This window comes from Tenrec ecaudatus, chromosome 13 (assembly GCF_050624435.1).
Source record: "Tenrec ecaudatus isolate mTenEca1 chromosome 13, mTenEca1.hap1, whole genome shotgun sequence".
NCBI lineage: Eukaryota > Metazoa > Chordata > Mammalia > Afrosoricida > Tenrecidae > Tenrec > Tenrec ecaudatus.
The window spans coordinates 36,090,875-36,098,875 of NC_134542.1; the positions used below are offsets into that span (position 1 = coordinate 36,090,875).

The 8,001-nt window shown below is 38.8% G+C and overlaps 1 protein-coding gene across 2 annotated transcripts in view; it reads right to left on the minus strand.

The window, feature by feature from the left end:
* The window catches only part of CARF (calcium responsive transcription factor), a 48,831-nt gene extending 41,002 nt beyond the window's left edge, over positions 1-7,829 (minus strand). Inside the window, exons 1-2 of one of the 2 annotated variants that reach the window (XM_075529979.1) lie at positions 7,713-7,829; positions 4,390-4,557 (exon numbers count right to left, since the gene is read on the minus strand). The gene's annotated coding sequence lies outside the window, so the exon portion shown is untranslated. The remainder of the gene's footprint in view (positions 1-4,389; positions 4,558-7,712) is intronic. The other variant, XM_075529980.1, reaches the window with a different exon arrangement.
* Positions 7,830-8,001: the final 172 nt, after the last annotated feature.

Sequence of the window (8,001 nt, forward strand, 5' to 3'; positions counted from 1 at the left end):
AATCCCATTTGTAAAGTATTTTAGAAAATCTGTAAGGTTTTCCATTTCATAATTCCAAAATATTGTAAATATTTCTGATATAAAACTTTCTATAAAACTAGGCTCATTTTCATATCTATATATAAAATATCTTAATGCTTCTCCTTAATATATTTAATTATTACTTATAGTCGGATTTATTCCAAAAAGTCTGTAGTTACCTCTGAGGCAATTTTAATTTGTAATTTTCTCTTCAGTGTGATTTGGCTGCACTGTGTTTACATAACTAAAGAACACAGAATTTTTTTAGAAGAAACTTTAAAAAGATCTTTCTACTACTGGTAAGGCAGGTTAGATGTTAGAGAAAGTCCTTTTGCTACAAAACAAAACAAAACAAAAGATGACCTAAAATAAAGTCTTTATTCAGGGGCTAGTCTTGGTTATATATAGAAAGTAACAAAAACCAGAAACCACTTTCCCACAGGAAGGGTGGGGTGGGGGAATAAAAGCAAAGAAAAAGCTGTGAACTAAAGTCTAGTTATGAGCTCTAGGAAGGTCAGGAGTTGGAAACCCCCAATTGCTCTATGGGAAAGAAGCGGCTTTCTACTCCCAAAAATTTATGATGGCAGGGAATTTTTTTGGAGTCCAGAGAATTTCCCCTAAGGAAATTAAGGTTTTATGGCTTGGGATATAAAGGCTTGGCCATTACTGCCACTGAGTTGATTCCAATAGGACAAGGCAGAACAGGTTCTATGAGTTTCTGCGACTGCTAACTCTTTATGGGAGTAGAAAGCCATGTCTTTTCCCCAAGGCTTAGTTGAGCAGTTAGAGAGGAAAACTTGGAACCAGCCAGAAAAAGATAGGAACAGGAAACATCCTGAGACAATAACATAGCTGGGAAGAGCAGATGCTATTCTATAGAGCAGCGGTTCTTAACCTGTGGGTCACAACTCCTACTGGGGTCAAATGACCTTTTCACAGGGATTTATAATAGCAAAATTACAGTTATGAAGTAGCAAAAAGAAAATAATTTTATGTTTGGGGTCACCACAACATGAGGAACTGTATGAAAGGGCTGCATTAGGAAAGTTGAGAACCACTGCTTTAGAGCAACACACTCAATTAAAACTCTAGTTACCTTTCACATTAAGATTGCTCAAATGAGGCTCACAATTAAAGATTATCACACATACAAGTAAACAGTGCACGATGTGAGTGCCAGCAGATTTAGACACCTCCCCAATTCCCAGTACTGAAAGCACCTGGTTTATTAATTTTAAAAAAATTATTTAATGCTTAAAGAAATATAATCAGAATAAAGCAGCCAGAGACTAACAAAAGTTTAATTTGAAAAAGATTCAAACAGAAATTTCTAAAAACTTGAAAACGCAAAATTGATCAAATTTGAAAACCCGAAAGATAAGCTAAATTGAAGACAGATGTGCACACGCACACACCTTAAACTAGTAATTAGACTTTAAAATGACCCAAATGTACCACAATGTAAAATAAAAAGATTTTTTATTTTACAAGGAGAGACTACAGAAAATAGGAGATATTAGATGAGATAATGGTTGAAAATTTTCCTCAAGTGATGGCATGAACCCACAGATAATGGCAGCATAAAGAATATCAATATAAAACAGGCACATCGACATAGGTGCAAAATTCTACAAAGAAAATCTAAAACAGCCAGAGACAAGACAAATCAGACTTCAAAATGACATTATATTGACAGTATACATCACAGTAACCATAACAGTGGTAGAAGTCACTGAAAGTAATTACCAATGCAGTATTATATACAAGACAAAATGATTTTTCACAGAAGATAATCAAAGAAAGTTATTAAAGTGGTTTTTTTCTTAATGACAGCTTACTATTAATAGATCCATTTATGTCAGGAAAACAAACCCAAAAAATTCCAGTTGGAAGTCCTGAGCAGGGGATAATGTTGAAAGAATGAGGAGTCTAAATCACCTGTTGTAGAACTTTACCAGAAATGAAATTTTACAAGTTAAGAAAGACAACTTATTTCTCCATTGTCTTCTGGCGACATAAAATTCAAAACGTTCCTTTTCTAGATATATACAAGTTTTGTGATATCTACATTGGGGGAAAACACTATTTAAAGTAATTTCTATATTAAGGAGTGGGTTTCACTATCTTTGACCTAATTTATTGTTGAAATGGGGATTAAAATTAGTTTTAAGTTTTAGAGATTCTTTTTAAAAAATAAATCAGATGCAGTGAGATGTATTATTTCCTTTTCCACCATTTCTTCCATTTTCTTTTTTCTATTTTTATTTAATTTTTTTCCTTTTCATTTCTTCCATTTTCAATTAAACCAGTTACCTAAAATACCAAATTTCCCCTTTTATTCTCAATGGAAAGGTCAGTACTTGCTCTGTTACTAATCCTAGCTTCCAATTAACCCTATTCAAAGATCAGTTTTAAGAATGAAGATATTAAGGTTAAATACTCTCTCTCTACCATCTAGCCAGTAGCGACCCCCTGTACATTTCTGAAATTGTATTATTCACAGGAGCAGAAAGCCCAGTTTGTCTCCCACGGAGCTGCTGTTAGTTTTGAACTGCCCACGATGGGGATTCTAACCACTCCCCTATCAGGGTTCTTCCTAAGGGTAAACAAGTAGGTATAAAATGTTCCGATAAGCAACCATAAAGAGAACCAAGTAATTTGAGTTTTCCATTAACATGTAATAGAGCAAGAGTTAACTTTTATTGAGCTGCTATTTTCAATTAGTAAAAAATCAAATCACTACCTGCAGGCAGTGGTTCAAGCTTAAATTCTAGGCCTCAAGCACAGTGAGCCCCCAGGAAAGCCCTTTCTTGTCCTCTGAGTTTGTTCCTTTTGAGGACACTAAAGCATGATAGCTGTGTTTTCACTCCTATCAAAGCTCTGTCTGCACAGGAGCCTTTCCTCTGTAATGATTAAGTATTCGATGTATAGAACCCCGTTACTCGACCTTGTCAGTACTCGCCATAATCGCATTTCGATGAGAAATGTCAAGAAAAATTTTCATCGGAACTTGTACAAAACATTGGAATTCAACCCGATGCAAGTGATTTTTGTATACAAAAGCAGTTCGTGTTTTCAGTCACTAGGTGTTAGTTGGCATTGTTAGTATGGATTGTTTAATCTTTTGAGGCTGTGTTCCAAGCGTTTTGCCATAATTTTCCTAGTTTTTGTGGCTTTTGGTACTGTTTTTATATAAAAACATGGGTCCTAAGAAAGAGTATTTTGAAAAGAATCATCATGATAAGGAACTGGTAATCCGTGTTATCGATATTGTTGCTGATAATTGAGTAAATCCTTTTAGAAAACAGGTAAGGAAATGCCAACAGCAGAACACATCAGACAGAATTTTTTTTAGAGAAAGCTAGCCAAGTCCTAGTGAAAAAAGGCAAAGAAGGGGAAATAAGTCCTGAAAAGCAGCTACCAGTTGATTTTATGGAAGGGGATTCCCCTTCCAATGACTTTCTCTATACCTCCTCTCCACATCCCAGTCCACAGATCTAGATCCTCATCAGTCTCAAGGTCTGGGCCATCATGTAGTTGTTAAAATCTTTAAAAATGCTGTTTCTTATTTAAATTATTTTATTTAATTCTGAACTTATTTACTTTGAAATTTATGTGTCATGTTTTGGGTAAAAAGGGAAGGTTAGGGTAAAAACTTGGTGGTCGAGAATAGATTAATTCATTTTGTTATTTCTTATGGGAGAAATTGATTCGGAATTCGACTGCATCCATCTCGACGCTCCTTCTAGAATGGATTAGTGTCAAGGTTCAGGGTTCTACTGTACATTTTCCTACACACAAAAAATTTACCAGACTTCGTAATACAGGTTTACTATAAAATAACCATTTACCAGTTGGTTATACTAGAACCACACTACACTCAACTGAAGAGAACTGGAAAGACTTGGCAGGCCGCTCATGTGTTGGCGCCTGTTCTTAGTTCAACTAAGGGATCTGACATTAGGTTCAACGCTCGTATTTTCTAACTACCAGAGTCCAAGACTTCCACAGCCACGTATGCATTTCTCTTCAAACTATTTACTAATTAAGCCTGTTTTGTGATCCCACAAGAAGAGAATAAACCCTGTTCTCTTTCAAAAAAAAGAAAAAGAAAAAGAATTGATGTGACAATTAGGAATTCTATTCCAACAAGAAGCACTGTATTGGAGAACGAGTGGAGAGTAGTAAATATAGTCTAGATAGTTAACACACGTTAGATAATAAATTTTGTCTTTTATCAAAAGCAGAGATTAGGAAAAAAAACCTTTAAAATTAGAAATCTGGCGTCATAGGAAGAAAGGGCTTTTTGATTGTCTACAGAATGACTACACAGAAGAGGGGAAGATCCTATCCAGATAGTAATCATACCTGTGTAAAGGACGGTGTTTGGATCACTGCTGCTGGATTTTGTTCAACAAGAAATCTACTTGTTCAAAACTTTAGAGGTGATTCCTCAGCTGTACGTTTTCAAGAAACATCTGACTATGCTGTTGAGTTCCCCCATAAAATTTATGTGCATCCATTAAAAGCAATCATCTGAGGGGGGAAAATCAGATCAATCCAACAAGAGTAATTTTGGCATCAAGGCACTTGAATTTTAGTCTTAAGAGTCTCACTATAAAAATAAAAAGTCTCACTTAATTCTAGGTATCTTGGTTAAGTTCTCAAAGGTTAAAGGACCTTAAGATTTATCCAAGATTAGTAACAGATCTTAACTATAAAAGTCTATAGAAATAAAAGAACCCTCCTCTTACAGGTTAAGTAAATGACATTACATTCCTTGTATAATTTACATAAGTAACCATAAATCATCAAAATTAAATCAAGACACCTAATTCATAAGTATTTTAACAAAATAATTTATTTTTTAAAGATGGGGGTTTTAAACTGTAGTGTTAAAAGGTAATAGGAAAAATTTTAATTAATGCAAAAACACAATATTTAGACTTCAAAATAACAGCATAACCAACAACAAAAAAAGCCCTTTCTCTAGTCTCAGGTTTATTTTCTCTCTAAAGCATCCCTCAAATCTTGGTTTCTATCCATATCTTACCCTGGAACTACATACCTCATTTTGTTCTTGAGCTTTATAAATTATTTTACTTAGTCCTTTAAATGACTGCGAGGTATGTACTATTCTATTTGCAAATAAGAAAATCTACATTATCTAGTATTTGCTTAGGGTCACTGAGAGCATTATGGTTCAAATTCAAAACCAAGTAGGAAAAACAATCGTCTTTTTATATCAGAATGCACTATGCCACTATATATAAAAGGCAGGGGGGAATATAAGAATAAGAAATCTATTTCCCAACTAGACTTTTATGGTTCTCCAAATGACGTCTTCATGAGGACCATAGTACATCAATTATATAGGAAATCATTAAGGACCATAAGTTTGTTCTCGGAAAACATTTAAGAAAAATTCTTACAGCAAAAGTATTAAATAGCCTAGTTTTTGGTTGGAGGCAACTCCAAACCAATGTCAGTCACTGTTGTAAAAACAAATACATCATTAGCATTAATGTAATTATTCCCTTACATTTTGGGTCTCAGTCAAATCAAAACAAACAAAAAAGGATTTTTGTGATTCCACCTTTTTACTTTTCAAATTGTAACAAAGATAAATCTTGTTAAGCATATATTCAGGTTTCATACCAATCCTATTTTTCAATTCATGTGAAGATGACATGTACTGTCAGATACTAGTATTATTTTAAAATCTAAATCGATAATAACTTAAAAAGTACCCAGATTAATTATACATCTTCAAACAATTTTATTACATAGTAGCAATAAAAAATATGAAACAAAACCTGATTATCTTGTTTATTTTTGCTTCTACTTACTGCCAAACAAAATAAAACAAAAAGTACTATTAAGGACAAAGCTTAAAACTGGAATTTTACCGTCCACGGTTACCAAATTCAGAAATCTGAATTGAAGGGTAAAGCTTCAATTAAGCATGTGAAACGTATGTGTAAAATTCCCCCAATACAATTATCACCTCTTACATCAGCAACATCAGTACTATTTCAGCAGCCGCTGGGTTTTCTATTTTATTCTGTGGGTGTTCCCCCTAATTAGCTCGCGTTGGTGAAAACCATTTACCAATCGCCATCACGTGGATTCCAACTAATGGTAACTCATGTTTACGCACAGACTTGTGTTCCGGGAGGGATTCAGTGGCTGACTTTTTAAAAAGCGTGTAAAGCTTTTCACAGATCTTATATCTCGGGCCTTTCTTAGACGAGCCTGTGGGTGGGGCTGGGATGCAAACGTCTAATCCTGTAACAGGCAACGTGTTGAATTCTTTGCTCCACCAGGGACTTGACTTCTAGTTAAATTGACATCTACATGGTAACTATAGGACTAATACCTTAGTGATAATTAGTGCCACTGCTTTTTTATTTAAAGAGAAATTTTATAATTAAATGCGTCTTTTATCCTAAAAGAAAACAAAAAGATAATTATAGTTAACGTTCACGGAGTGCTTCCACCTCGGCACTTATTTCTCACAGCGGAGCAAAGTATGCCACAGAGTAGCTAAATAGGGAGCCGAAGCTGGAGTCCAACCTAAGCATTCGCATTCTAAGCAGGAGAGAAAAATGAAGCGTTCTGATTTCATTATAATTGTTTTCTGATCAAACAACCATTTTTTCCCTCAGCGTTGACGAAACCCGTTCTCATATACTATGACGGATTTAAATATTCGAGGTCTACTGAACTGTGGTTTCTTTAAAGAACATGTGAAAAGGCAAATCTTTTAATCGCCCGCACATAGCATTCGGCCCAGAAATTTTACGATCCAGTTGAGCCTGGTTCTAAATGGTTGCCTCTCTAGAAGAGCCCCTCCGGGCGCCTTAGTAACCGTGGCTTGGGGACAGTATCTCTCTATCCGCCCTCCCTCAGAAACATTATTCTCGGGACCAGCAGGAACTAGGCCTTCGAGCAAGTTAGAGAGAGAAAACGTGGAGTAGGCGCAGGAAGATGCCTTTTCAGCACACGACATGTAAGCCGCGGACCGGAGTCCATTTCGATTCCCAGCGAGTCTGCCGGGCCGAACAGAACCGCCTGTTTCCAGGGCTCTGCTCCTCGTGGAAGCAGAACGCCACCTCTCTCTTTCACCGAGCGGGCGGCGCGTTTGAAACGCTAATCTTTCGGTTAGCAGCCAAGCACTTTAACCACTGCGCCAGCACGTGAAAGGGCTAGGTGGGGAAAAGCCAGACACCACAAAGGACGAGGCGAGGCGCGGGCGACACGCGGCCGCCGTTCGAGCTCTCCTGCCCGAGGAGCCCGGGTTCTTGAGCCCGGCGGTCCAGCGCGAAGCAGCCCTTCTCAAGCCACCCAACATCCCGCTTCCAGCCCGTCTCCCCGGCCGGAGCCCCATCCGAGGCCAGTGCAGTCGGCCCGCCACGTTAGGGCCCAGAGTTGGACCGAAAGGCCGCCGGCTCCGGCGGGAAGCGGGGACCCGCGGCGGCTCCAAGCCCCCGGCCGGACAAGGGGGACGGGAGGGGGCGGGAGGAAGAAAGGGGGCGAGGAACGAGCGACCAGTCAGTCGGTGCGTACACCTCTCCGCCAGACTTCCGACTCCCTCGGCCCCACAGCCACCAAGAACCCTACAGGGCGCAGAGGGAAATCCACAAAGTGCCGGAGCGGAGGGGAGAAAATTCAAAACGAGTCTACTCAACCTCGACTTGGCTCCGAGGCCCCGCCATGGAGACCGGCACAGTGCGCAGGCGCGCCCGCCGGGAGCGCGCGCACGCTCCCTGGACGCGCGACCCCTGCCGGTCGCCGCCTCGCGGTCGAGCCTCATTCGTGCGTCTCGGCCGTAGTCCCGCCCTTCACCTGGAACTGAAACTCCGGGCGCAGGACGAAGATCCGGACGCCACTGTCGCGCCTCTCAGTTTCTGCTTGGGAGTTTTGTGGAAAAGGATACCGGGCAGACGTTTATCGATCAAAGCTAATTTCATTAATAAC